Source organism: Cupressus sempervirens, chromosome 7 (assembly GCF_028749045.1).
Source record: "Cupressus sempervirens isolate cs-2001-9-10 chromosome 7, ASM2874904v1, whole genome shotgun sequence".
Classification (NCBI taxonomy): domain Eukaryota; kingdom Viridiplantae; phylum Streptophyta; class Pinopsida; order Cupressales; family Cupressaceae; genus Cupressus; species Cupressus sempervirens.
The window spans coordinates 761,406,229-761,421,348 of record NC_143124.1 but is presented as its reverse complement, the minus strand read 5'-3'; the positions used below and the strand labels follow the sequence as shown (position 1 = coordinate 761,421,348).

Sequence of the window (15,120 nt, the reverse complement as noted above, 5' to 3'; positions counted from 1 at the left end):
GAATTTAATATTTCTAAATTTTTTTATAATCTCATTTAAAAACATTGTTTATTAAAATTAGAATGGTTGATTATTCATATATTCTTAGGAATACCCTAACTATTGAATTATATGTAATAGGGTAGGTGTCAAAATCCTTTGTATTACATATCAAATGTAATTGGGTAGATGGGAAATTTTATAACTACCCCAAACAACTAACCCCATGAAACACTTCTCTTTAAAAGGGACACCATGTAATCCATGCATAGAGAGGAGTCAATAAGAAGTTAGAAAAATAGTTATCTTTCTTGGTGTGCAAGAAAGTGGAGAAGATTCAACTCTCTAGCCTTTAGCCAAAGTGCCATGCATATGTAAGTCTGTAGATGAGTAAAATTAATAGAAGTATGTTTATAACCTATCTTCTTTGATATGTGTTATTGTATCTATTCTACAAATACATTTTTGTATCTGAACTATTATAGAACCCAAATGGAAAATGGCATCCTCAACCACTGTCTCTTGGTAATAACCAAAAGGTGGCAACTTGTTAATAGTCTGGAATTGGTATGAGGAGAATTGGTTTGTGAAACTGACATTCCATTCCTTGTTTGAGACTAATATCACAACATGGAAAAAGAGATGCAGTGCTTGGCTCCTTGGTAAAGGCTCAAGTTTATTCATGGAACCTGATCACAATGTAAACAATCAGGTGTACAACTTGATGAACCTACGAAGTGCATCAAGTGGATGAGGCTTGGTCTATAGTCTTCATGAGCCATGGTGATAAAAGAAGGTGGTGACATTCTTGTCACAATGTGAGTATTGCTCGCCCTTTGTAGAATGGGGTGCATCATATCAACCACATATCATGAAAGCCGATAGCATTGAGGGAAGAAACATAATGTTTCTTTATTTTTTTATAAACACATCTAATTGTCAAGAAGGTGGTAGCATGGTTTGGCTTGTAAATGAGATAAGCCATAATCAGTTTTGATAATGAAAAGAGTCAAAAGGTGGCAATTTCCTATTAGTAAGTGATTAATAGAAGAGCTCAATAATGGGAGAAGCACAAATTTCATTAGAAGCTTTTGTTAATATACCTGCACGATTCAGTTTGATGGTCTTGGTTGTACACTTCTTTTGTGCTTGATAACCATGATGGTACCTAATAAGAGATGGATCTCGAACTGTGATGGCTTATGGTTTGTAGTGAACAAGGATAATAATGAAATGCACAGTTTTGTGTAAGATGATGATTGTAAGGTGGAAGTTGGTGATTTTGGTGTCAAAGTTGATATTTTCATATCAAACACTAGTATTATTGTTATTAAAACATTAAAAAGTGGTGAGCCTTTTAATTCAATGTTTATTTAAACAATATTGAGCTAATATGTAGATTTTGATGGATCAATCTCTCCTCTATGCATGTTCATGAATTATAATGGAGTCAATGGTTTTGTTGTGTTGATTTGATTTTGCAATCTTTTAGTTCTATGTTTGTTGGATCTAAATGAATTTTCTTGATGTACTAAGTTGGAGAAGAGATCACTCTATTGTTCCTGCATAGTTGCTTGTCTCGCATGAGTGCACTCTTCATGGCCTAGCAATTCGATGAGAAGTGAAAAATCTTTAAGTTATTACTAAGTTCCCATCGAAAATTACATCAGTGGATTTGAAGAAGTGCTACTCCCATTTTCATTGGTTTCCTACCCAATCTTTACAATGATTTAACTTGTAGACATGTTGTTACCATGGTTTATGTCCATTAGGAATTTCTCATTCAAGTTATTTTCTTTAATCTCTTGTTACTTAATATTTATTATTTTCTTTGCTAACACTTGGTTAAATTAGGAATTCATATAGTTACATTGACTGATTACATTCATTATAAAATAGAAAATACCAAAAATTATAGGTTTTTTGGTGGTTACATTCAAAACAGAAGGTTACATATTTTATCTAAATTGGTTGGACCAGCAAAAGCCTCCTTGTGAACAAATATATTTATCTTCAATTAAGTGGATTCTATTAGGTCACAAGATCACTAGGAACCTTGGAGTTGACTCCAGATTATCTTTTCAAGAGAGGTGTTCGAAAGGATTCCTGTAGTTAAGCATCATGCAAAATGAAAACTCAGCAGAAGTGGTGCTAGAAGGAGGGCATCATACCATTCAGAAGAGAAAAAGAACTCGCTATTTTTAAATTTTGAAGTTTTTAGAAGTTCAAAAAATATTATATCTAAAACCATCAGAAGGCATTTAGGTGTGCAAGGTGCACAGGTGTGTTGTTTTGAGAAAGTGTGCTTCTTTAGAGGTGCACTTTTACAGAAAAAAAACAAGTTCGTATAACTTAGTCACTTTTAGAAACATGATAGTGATAAAGGGATACTAGGAACTCCAATTATTTACATTATAAATTCCATCATCATTTTCCACTTTGCATTCTACTTTACACATTCCCATCATTATGTACCATGTCTTTCTTCAATGCCCAAAGTTCACCTTTCAACCTAACTAGACCATAACACAACTTGCCCAAAAATCCTGAAAAGTTATGCCCATTGTTCATCTATGGAGAATCACAAATAATAGAAGACCATATTAAAATTTTCAAAGAAATCTATAATCAAAACCAAATTTAGCATATGGTCATGGTATGTCACTTTTTCCCTTACACTTTGGGGGAAACAACATTCAATTGGTACCTCAATATGCCACTAGCATCAATAAGGGATTAGAACTCTTTTGAGAGAAATTTTATGGAACAATTCAAGATCTATATTGATCCACCTATCCTACATCATCATTTCATCTTAATTAAGAGGGATCCCCATGAGACTATTTCACAATTTAATCATCTCTTTTATAGGTTGTATCAAAGAATGGAGTTTTCGTGCACTATACCACAAGAGGTTGCCATCCAGGTCTATTTTGGAATAACGGATTCATTAACATCTATTTTTCTAAGAAGGCTCCCACCCAAAGACATTGATACCATTAAAAAGGTCTTCAAAGAGGTTGTTCAATTCACAATATGGGTCACTGCAGCTCTAATGCCAACAATTACATATTCAAGATATGAACCCCAAAAGACTATTCTTTGAGAAAATGACTTCACCACTTGCTAAACTTGAGAACAATATGGCTAGTGAGGTTAAGGCCGTGAAGAATAAAATTTCTCTTTTATCCAATGAACTTATGAAAATAAAGTTGAACTCCTCAAGAAACAAAGGAAATAATCCAAGATAACTTGTTGCCAAGAGAAATTATTCTCAAAATTAGAGCATAAATTTTGGCCTCTACAATAACATCAATAATGAGAATAATGCTATTATAGGTATGAGTCCATGTGAAAATTGATATGGGTATAATTATGTTTCAGATCAACCTCCCCAAATCATGGAGGAACAAGCTTTATATTTTACTACAATTGTGTTTGAGTCATATGATAAATTTGCAGAGGACAAAATGATGAAGATGATCAAGAGAAGTCTATGTTCCCATTCAATCAAGAAAAAGAGTATGCACCCTCTGAGATACATGTTCATTACAGAAATAATAAGAACACACAAAGTTTGAAAAATAGAGAGGAATCTCTAATGGATGATTTCTCTTTATGGTTACATCCTACTCCTCAAGGCATGCAAGTCTATAATACTCCAATTCATTATGAGTCTCCAATCAACATTACCCTGTTAGTTCAGAATAAATATGTGTAAAGGATGAGGTTTCAAAAAAAATTATGGATTGCATAACAAGTAATTTGAAGTATCATGGAGAAGGTCAGAATCCAAACATCCTTTTGCTTTCTAACTATTGTAGCCTCCATTGAAGGGTTCATTCAGAGTTGGGATGTGCTAGTTCCCAAGATGTAGTATTTAATGTGTTAGCACAGATAGATCAACCTATCAAAATTTTTGGAAGTGATGAATTTGTGTCAAGTTCAGGTGTTTCAATAAGTGTGGATATCCCAAGAAATTTTGAGGATACAAAAAATTTTGAAGTTCCCAAACTCCATGGAGTTATAAAAAATCTCAAAGTTGCAAAAAATGATGGAAATGTAGAAGATCCTGAGGTTGCTGAGATTTTTAAATTAGGAGGTTATCAAGAAGAATATACCAATGCTTCATATTGTGATATTGATGCTCCATTTAATAATGATAAGATACCTCCCTCAAAACAAGATATGTCATTAGAAGAGATGGATAGATTGCTTAATTTGGTCTCAAGCTCGATTGAGGAAATGTCTATTTGTGGATATTCTACACATATACTAGACCATGCAATAACTGAGTCATGTAGAATCCATCCATTTGGGTTCCATTCAGAAGTAAGTTGTCCTAATTTATTGTTAGCTTGGGAGATCACAATGGATGGAAAGTATGACTTTGAACATGCTTCTTTGGGACATGAGGGAGGAAACACCTTGATTAATGACATTAATGAATCCTATAATTTGAAAGGAAGTCTTATGATTGATTTTTCTAATTTGAAGGAGCCTAAAGGTGACAATTCATGGTTGAAGGCTAATGATGGTGATAATAAGGACCATAAAAACAATATTCTATCTTTTGAGTCTTATTATAATAGCTATATTACATCATCGATGCTAGTGTTTCCATGTGCATGTGGATTTTTGTACCATGAGATAAGATCACCAAAAGGAGAAATTTCAATGTGTAATTGTAGTCCTATGGTGGGTGAATCGCTAGATCAAGTGATATCTTCCCATTATCACTCTCAATTTGATCATTTTCAATTTGAATATGATGCTAAAGGTAAGAGAACTTGTTTGTTAATTAATCATGGTCATGGAGCATTACCACAACTTCTAATTTTGGGTAATTTGTGCCTAGAATTTGAACCAAGATTGTTGAAATTTTATTTTTTTGAGTACAAAGGAAAGTCATCATTTTTTAGGACTATATGGGATGGTTCATTACTACTACACATAATGAGAAATCTAGTGACAACCACCACACATTCTTTTTATTTAGATTTTTTTGTGTATATATTTTTTAATTTTATTTTGTCTATTTAGTTAGGTGCTAGTTTTCTTTGAGTCAAGTCTATTTTGTTTGGGTTTTTGTTTTTGTCTTTCTTTTCCTTTTTTACTCTTTGAATCAGGGACTTAGGTGTTTTCTCAGGGCTTTTACCAACATGTAGTCCACCTCAACTAATCTTGACTTTAAGGAAGAGATGTTTCTTTCTCAAAGCATTTAGATGATTTTTTTTCTTGTACCAACTAAAAATAGGTGTTTCTTGTTGCTATAGAGTTCTTCTAGTCTTAAAATTAGAATCACAAATTGATAGCTCTTAACACTTCACAAACTTAAAATTTTGATTATCTAGGTGTTTTTTGAAATCTAGATTTATAATAGCGAGGGATAATTCAAAACTTACTAGTTCACACAAAGGGTATCTTCAAAGGACTACTAAGATCACTATTTGGCATGAGAGTTTCCTAAAATTTCATTAAAAAGAGGAACACAAGGGTTATCAAACTGAAGAAAAAATTTAGAAATTGACACCAATGCCTTGGCCATATAGTCAAAGTGTGGTCAGGGTACAAAAGAAAGAAAAGTTAATTAAAAGTGGTGTTAAATCTAAAAGATCCTAGACAATTCAAAAGGGTAATTAGATAAAAATGGATAAGCATCCCAAAATGGCTATCCTATTCTATGAAAATGCTAAAAGGAAGAATCAAGTGGAAACATGCAAGATCCACAAAGAAACCTAAAGAAGATTACCAAATACTCAAAAGGAAAGGATTGATAACTCACTGAGAGCCCTTAGAATCCATTCTATCACCTGGTTAAATAGTGATGCATAAGCAAGTTTACAAGGATTCTTGATGAATGGTCCAATCAAGCTAAATATTTTCTCCAAGTTACTAGATACTCATGACAAACTACACCTCGAGACATCAAATGAAATTGATACACTCAACACACACTAAGCTAGAAAATTTGAGATTCTAAAGTTTCAACTTCAAAAGGACTTGAAAATTGCTTGAAATATTTGAAATTCAATTATCAATTGAAACATGTTAAAAGAATGCTTGCTAATGAAGAAATGTCTTTATCATTTCTTCCCTTTTTTTCGGGCTATTTTTTGTGGCCTCACAGCACACATCTCATTTTGAGTCACAAAATGGGGACCCCTAGCTTCAAAATTCCCTATGAGGTATCTAATCTGAAGCCCGGGTCATTTTGGACTTTTCCTTACATCTATGTCAAATCCCTATCTCTGATCAAGAAGGGTCAGGCAATTAGAAAAGTAAAAAAATCAAGTTTAAGTATTTCATGTACTTAAAAGGCACACATGTGTACTTTCACACGTGCGTACTTCACCCATGCTCTAGGAATGTACACATGTGCATGTGCACACCCTTTGAGGTGTGCACCTTTGAAGGTTCTCACCTATAGAGATGTGCACCTTCAAAGGTGCTCACCTACAGAGGTGCACACTCTAGACACCCGCCCTCCTAATGTGCATGTACAAAGTTGCACACATGTAGACCATGTGCACATGTGTAGGTGCACCAAGTGCACACATGCGCACTTCACCCATGCTCTAGGGATGCACACAGGTGCATGTGCACACCCTCTGAGGTGTGCATCTTTGAAGGTGCTCACCTGCAGAGGTGTGCACCTTCAAAGGTGCTCACCTATAGAGATGTGCACCTTCAAAGGTGCTCACCTACAAAGGTGCACACTCCAGACACCCCCCTCGTAATGTGCATGTGTAGAGTTGCACACCATGTGCACCTTGTCAAGATGCACATATGTGCTAGTGTGTAGCTATGCACTTTTCTATTTCCAAGGAAAAGTAGTGCACTAGCACACCTTCTATGGTGCGCTAGATGTGCTAGTGTGCAAAACTAGCTTTTAGGAGGAAAAATCAACTGTCTTGTCTATTTTAGCTGGTGTTGACCCTTTTTTTTGTCAGTCTGAGTCTTGTGGAGTCCTCTTTTGGGTTTTTCAACATAAGATAACTAATATTTTCTTCTTTATCAAAATAAATTGACATCCTCATTATCCATAGCACAAAAAATATCCATGATATTGCATGTACATGGTATTGGATAACTTAACAGGGTCATAACTTTTGACCTAGAGCTAAGAATTCAAAACCGTTTACTCCATTGGAAAGAATAACTAAAAATATAATTTTAGGCCCTAAAACAATGAGCCTTTGGCTTCCCAATTTTAAGGACTAATGAAAGTTTCAACTTGAAATTTTGAGTAGAAGACCTTCAAAAAGGCTAGCTAAAAATGCCTAAGAAATCTTGTTAAAAAATAAATGAAAACTTTTCAAACATTTGATCATTTTGGATATTTTGGATCACCTAGTCTCTAACTAGGAAGGATCAAGCAATTAGAGAGAATAAAAAATCAAGGGATAGAATTTATAGTTCATGAAGATATACATAACATGAAGGTGTACAAGTGCACATAATACGAAGGTTTTGTGCATAATACGCAAGTGCATAGATTATCATAGCATCTTCATTATCAAAAACAATAGAGATCTCACCTAAGTTGGTAACCTTCACCTTCAAAGGAGTCAATTGTAAGTTTTGATTCATGAATATACACTAAATATTAAAGATACAAAGGTTGGACACATGAACCAAAATAAGTTCCTCGTCTTATGAAACTATTAAAGATAAGATTCAACACATGTACTTTAGGAGTTTAGATACAAGAAGCAGAAGGAGTTCAAGTATATGAAAATGTTGGGCTATAAAGAGGGTATAAATCATCAAAAGGGAAAAAGAAGCACACTAGAGTGCTCCCAGACCTAGTCTGAGAAAAACTTAGAAACCATTTTCAAAATAGAGAACTTTGATTTTTTGGTGAATTGAGCACCTTGCACAAATTCCCTAAAGGTGCGCAAGGTGTGTGGGTGCATAGGTGTGCAAGGTGCACATGATGCATAGGTGAGAAAGGTGCACAAGTGCACTATTCATATTAGTGCACTGACAATTTTGAAGAAGTAATAGTGCACCAATAGTTAACGACTAGTTCCTAATTTAGAGCTTTCCATACACTAGAAACACATTCTAATGGCAGTTTACCTCCTAGAAACACCCAGAGAAGGTTAAGCTTCCATTTTTAGATCTTTTAGTGACTCTTAGATACTCTTACAACTTTCATCTTCTTATCCACTTCTTATTTCATTGTTTAAGCTATTTAAAGGTTCATGCACCCATTAATTGATATAAAAAAGGGTGGAGACCTACTTACCACCATTTAGAGAGTCAATTTGTATATAATTAGATTTGCTTTATTATTTTTTAGCATGGTTTTTCATTTTAAGAGTGCTCACTCTCAACACAAAAAGAGGATATATTTTCTTATAAATACATGGATGTAATATGTACTCCAAATGATTATTTTGATGCAATAATATATGTTATTGGTGCTCTCATTCTGAGCGTAGTTATTCTAGTCAAAGTGTGTTATTTTTTGTGAATGCATGTTCATGAATTATAATGGAGCAAATGGTTTTATTGTCTTGTTTTGATTATGCGGTCTTTCACTTCTTGTGTTTGCTTTGTGTTAATGAATTCCACTAACATACCGAGTTGGAGAAGAGATCACTCTATTGTTCCTACATTGCTTCTTATCTTGTAAGAGCATACTTATCATGGCCTTTTGATTTGATGAGAAGTGAAACATCTTTCGGTTATTACTAAGTTCCCAGCAAAGATTGCATCAATGGATTTGAGGAACTGTTACTCCTATTTTCATTAGTTTCCTACCCAATATTTTCAATGATTTAACTTACAGACTTGTTGTTACCATGGCTTATGTCCTTTAAGAATTTCCCTTTTCTAGTTATTTACTTTAATCTCTCATTACCTTATCTTTGTTATTTTCTTTGCTAACACTTGGTTAAATTAGTAATTAATATTGTATTGATAGATTACATTCATTATAAAATATAAAATACCAAAAATATATCTTTTTTTTATAGTTACTTTCAAAATAGAAGGTCACATATCTTATCTAAATTATTTGGAATGGTAAAGGCCTCCCTATGAACAAATACATTTATCTTCAATTGAGTAGATTCTAGTAGGTTGCAAGATCAGCCAAAACATAGGAGTTGATCTCAAATTATCTTTTCAAGAGAGGAGTTCAAAATGATTCCTTTCATTAAGCATCTTGCAAAATGATAGCTCAATAGCTAGCTCTACACAATAGATGATGCTTATCTCTGCCATGCCTGTGATACCTCTATTCACTCTACCAACTTAGTTGCATGTCACCATGAGTGAGTTTGATTGACCCATCCTCAAATTACATCCTCAAGTCTCATGGAAGATGTATAGAGCTCATGGCCTACAAAGAGAGTTTATTCCAAGCATTTGAGGAAGTCTAGTGGCCAAACTCATGGTGAGTTTGGCCCAAATACTGACCTCAATGTCTAACTATTTTTGAACTCTGAGTCTAAAATCTTTCAATTCTATGGTGAGGGGAACTCTTTAGATTCCTTGTATGAGAATGATGGTATTGGGTTTAAGGATAGTCAAGGTTCACATCCCATGGATGTCATGGAGGAGACATTCAATTGTGAAATTCTCAATAGGATTAAGGTCGAGAAGACGGACTGTGAGGATATTAGAGTTAAAGTCTTAGAGGAGCCCTTTAATTTTAATATTGATCTTTTGGACTTTACTATTACTACTAAAGATGAGGATTTTAAGGTAATTGAGTGTAATTTGGAGGGTAATGAGAGGGAGTTATGTTTGATGCTCAATTATGAAGATGTGCTCAGTGCTTGGTCTAACAAGGGGTCACCTTGGGTCCACAACAACACTTTGCAAGATGATATGGTCTCTGAGGAAATAATAACATTGAAAAAAAAATCATATTTTTCTCAATAGTGTCAACATAGTGAAAATTTGAGCAAGTTTATAAGGCTTAGTGGACTTAGAGAGGATCTTCTATATATGTTTGCAGGAGTTCTCTATCAAATTAGCTACTTACACTTCTTATTGATTCCTTCCTCGATTTAAGTGTATCTTATTTCTAACATCTTTCTTAACTTACACTATGGGTGTTTGGGCTTTTTAGCTAGGTTCTTATGTCATTCATTAGAGAAGTTGATCATTTATAGCAATTAATGAAATATTTTTGTAGTAATTGAGTTATTCATGACCACTCTTGGCTAGCATCTTAGATTCAGGCATGGCTTATATCTGACACCCTTGCTTAACTCATACTAAAGTGTTGGGTTTCTAGTTACTTGTTAGAGTGACTCATTCAAACAATAATTTGGGGAGACGACCTAGTAGTCATTTAGGCTAACTTCATACACCTATAGTTCTTATTCCATAAGTCAAAATTTGCCATTTTTTTAGTGAACCTCTCTAGGTGAGTGAAGATCTTAATGCTAATTTTTTGGATTTCCCACATTTATGTAGCTCTATATAGAACACATAGAATGTGAGATGGTTTAAAAGTGTCATTATAAAACTTTCACCCAAAATCCATTATGTTCACTCCCCAATATTCACTCACCAAAAAATGGTACTTTTTTGAATAGATGGACCAATCAGAAACCAACAAAGCTAAAAAATGGTCAACTATTAGTGCATATGTGATTGGCTACCATTACATGTTCTATGATTTTTGGGGTGTTAATGAGTGATAATTGAGGGAATAGGTAATAGTAGCACATGGTAGTCATTGGAACATGAGAGGCAACTAATGTGTTTCCCATAGAACTCAAATGTAAGACTTCTATTTACTATTGAAATGCTCTACCAAGGACGTGGAGGTCATTCAAACATGGATGAAAAATGACTCATTTCCCCTAGAACTTAATGGTAGAGAACTAGAAATCCAAAGGGAATGGAGCCAAGAGAGGAAAACCAAGCTGGTCGACAACACAAGGGACTAAGTCACTTAGTCCACATAAGGAGCTCATCAAGGTAACCTGACTGAGTTAGTCAGCCAATATACAGACCAAGTTCCTTGGTTAAAACACAAGTTGAGACAAGATCGAGGAATATTAACACTCAGAAAAGGAAGTGTGTTAACCCACATGAGGAACAAAAAATAGTGTTCTAGAAAAAATGCACAAGCAAAGAGATTTGTTGCTTAGTTTTGACAAATAACTAAATGCACAATAGAAAAAGTAAATGGAGACAAGATCAAACACATGAAGCTAAAGAAGGGAAAGTTTTATTTCTTGCTTTCTATAAACTGAATCCAACTATTACAAATCTAGAGTGTAAAACTACAAACCTAGAAAGGGAAAAAAAAAAAAAAAAAAAAACCTAACTGCTACTTTTGATAACAAAGTAAACTTGCAACTATGTGTGATTGCATACAATAAGTCTAGAGAAATCACTGCTTAATAGGAAAAACTCTTATTTTCTACAAAACTCATAAATTCATAAACTTGTTTTGTTGCATGTTGATAAAATCTTATAGTGTTGCTACTCTATTGAACTATTCTAAATCACTTAGAATGTATACCCTATGGAATCATCGAATGGAATGAAATATTCCTTCTTTTTATCATTTTTATGCTCACAAAAATTTCCCCCTTATTTTTTAATTCAAACTTACCAAAACACAATAAATGTGTTGACTATTGGGGGATATTAACACTAAGCAAAGGAAGTGTGTTAACACTTGGGAAAGAAAGTGTGTTAACCTACATGAGAAGCAAAAAATAGTGTTCTAGAAAAATGCACAAGCAAAGAGATTTGCTGCTAAGTTTTGACAAATAACTAAATGCACAATGGAAAAAGTAAATGGAGACAAGATAAAACACATGAAGCTAAAGAAGGGAAAGTTTTCTTTCTTGCTTTCTATTAACTGAGTCAAACCATTACAAATCTAGAAAAAAAAAACTAACTTCTACTTTTGATAATAAAGTAAACTTGTAGCTATTTTTGGTTGCATACAATAAGTCTAGAGAAATCACTGCTTAATAGGAAAAACTCTCATTTTCCACAAAACTCATAAATTCATAAACCTGTTTTGTTGCACATTGATAAAACCTTCTATTTTTGTTACTCTATTGAACTATTCTAAATCACTTAGAATGTCTCTACCCTATGGAATTATCACATGGAATTGAATATTCCTTCTTTTTATTATTTTTATACTTGCAAAAATTTCCCCCTTATTTTTGAATTCAAACTTACCAAACCATAATAAATGTGTTGACTATTGAGGCTACAATGTTAGAGGAGATCTAGGGATCTCAACTTCTGACAGGTAGGTGAATAGTAGGCTCCACTAACAATGAATGAATTCAAAATTTCAACACTCCCCCTTTATCCCAACCCAATAGTACATGGATCCTTCTAATCCAAATCAATTATGCCTAGACTTCTTCTTTGGTGTACAAAACTTGTTATGCCAAAAGGCTTAGTGAAGATGTTTGTCAGCTATTGGTCAAACTTACAATACACCATCTTAATTTCACCATTCTCAACCAACTCTCTAATAAAATGATATCTTATTTCAATGTTCTTGCTTCTTCCATGAAATACTAGATTCTTTGTCAATTCTATTGAGAAAATATTGTCATAATAGATTGTGGTTCCATCCTCTTACTTTTCCTTTAAATATGCCAAGATTCTTCTTAGCTAAATAGCTTAGCATAATATTGCATTTATTGCTATGTATTCAGACTCCGTTGTAGATTGAGCAAAAATTGGTTGCAACTCTTGGATGCCCATGAAATTGCACCTGAATTCATATGAAATACATACCTAGAAGTGCTCTTTCTATCATCCAAACTTCCAGCCCAATCACTATTTGTATAACCAACTAGTCCAAACTTATTTTATGTAGTATATAAAATACAAAATCCTTTGGTTCCATTCACATACTTCAAGATTCTCTTTCCCATTTGCTAATGAGAATCCTTTGGAGTTTTCATAAATCTAGAAATCAGACTTACTACATGCATCATATCACACTGAGTTGTAGTCAAATACATCAAGCTTCCAACCATACTTTTATACAATGTTAGATTCACATTACTATTGCAGTCTTCCTTGCTCAACTTCAAATCTATGGTTGTTGGGGTTGGGACTACCTTACTATTTTGAATTTTAAATCTCTTCAAGATCTAATCTTTTTTTTTTTGAGAGATAAATATGCCATCATGAATTTGTTTTACTTCTATGCCTAGAAAGTACTTCAAGAGATCTAAATTTGTTATCTCAAACTCATTTTTCATGGCCCCTTTGAAATCATCAATTAGGAAATTATCATTTCTAGGAAAAATTAAATAATCTACAAACAAAACAACAATCAAAATTTTACCATCAGCTGCCTTGATGTAAAGATTGGGCTCACCATCACTTTTACTAAGCCCATTGTTCATAAAATATAAGTCAATCCTACTATACCATGCCCATGGAACTTGTTTCAGCCCATAAAGAGGTATTTTCATCCTATACACGATGTGATCTTTACCCAAAAATTCATAATTAAGTGGCTACTCTGCATACACCTCTTCTTTCAACACTCCATTCAAGAAGGTGGACTTCACATCCATTTGAAAAATCTTTCATTTATGTTGAACTACAATTTCTATGACATGACACATGGTTTCTATTATTGCAACCAAGGCATAAATCTCATCATAATCTCTACCATATTTTTTTTGGTATCCCTTGACCACAAATCATCCCTTATGCCTATCTATTTTCCATCAACATTGCACTTCATCTTATAGACCCATTTAACTCGGATGACTTGTTTCTTGCAAGGAAAAGTAGTAATCTCATGTGACTCATTTATCTATATTTCATCTATGTCCTCATTCATGACCTTACACCATTTCTTTTCTTTCACAACTTCCTCAAAATAAATTGGATCACTTTGAAAAAATAATGCAAAGTTAGCACTCTCATCAAACTCTTCATCATACCTGTCATCATGGTATATCTCCCTTAGACTCTTGTCATTATTGGAAATAGGGAGGTGAGAGTGGGGTCTAAAATTTTACTATTGTTGCTGCTGCTATTTTGTACCTATTATACACCAATCTAGAGCTACTCAGAGTTGAATCTCTTATTGTATGTGGCTACTTACCTTTCTATTTGCTTTTGTTATGAGCAATCTAGAACTATCAAGAGCTATTTTTATTTTTTCCTAGTTCATCATGTTGATCACCAACTTCATCTTCTTCATCAATTATTGGTACTTTACTTAATGCTTACTGATTTATCCACTGAGCCATCCCATGATTTATTTTCAATAAACTCTACATCTCTTGAAATGATGATCTTCTTGGTGCCCAAGTTATACAATTTTCATACCTTTGATTCTAAACTAGAACCAGTGAAGATGCACTTCACACCTTTGTCATCCAACTTTTGCCTTTTCTCCTTTTCCACATGTAAGGAAACTTGGCAACAAAGAATATAACCATTTCCACATAACCCATAATAGATTTGAAATAAACATGGAATTAAAATCCACATGCAAGAGAATAAACAACATACCCATAAAAATTGTGACACAAGATATACCTTGGGAAACCCTCATTAAGGGAAAAACCCAGCCTCCAAAAGCATCCATCATCATGTATTATTCAGAAAAAATACCATTACCATACAACCATGGAAGCCTTCATGGCCATAGCCACAACCAAGCAAACTATGTGAACAAACATGAATCCACACATCCCATGCCATGCTTTCAACCTTCACAAATGCTCCCTTGGCTAACCTGTCAAGTCTTCTCCCGCTCGACTCTTACCTTTTGTCTTCTACTTGTCACTCTACAACAACTACCCTTGTGGTTACTTATATAGTAGCAAGTCCAACAAAACCACCAAGTGGTATTACATAAACCATGTGCTAATACCATGTGCTACCTAACCCACTAACCCCACATTTAATATTGGGCATTTAATTCTTTTTTTCCCCAATATTAAATAATTACATGAAATATTTTCACAATGTTACAATACAACTCATCAAGAATATTCCATGGGAATCTTTACATGTTGCACGTCCATCTAGGTACAAATAATAAAATAACAATATTATGCAATGTGTGCAACATCCATTATCTCAACAATCTCCCACTTGTTGTATACATTGCATAGGGTCAATCCATAGCCACATAAATGAACAAGGGAACAA

General features: G+C 33.8%; 1 pseudogene; it reads left to right on the top strand.

Annotated features, from left to right (window-relative positions):
* Nucleotides 1-15,120, top strand: part of LOC149549514 (zinc finger protein CONSTANS-LIKE 8-like) — a 92,507-nt pseudogene that overhangs the window by 28,144 nt on the left and 49,243 nt on the right.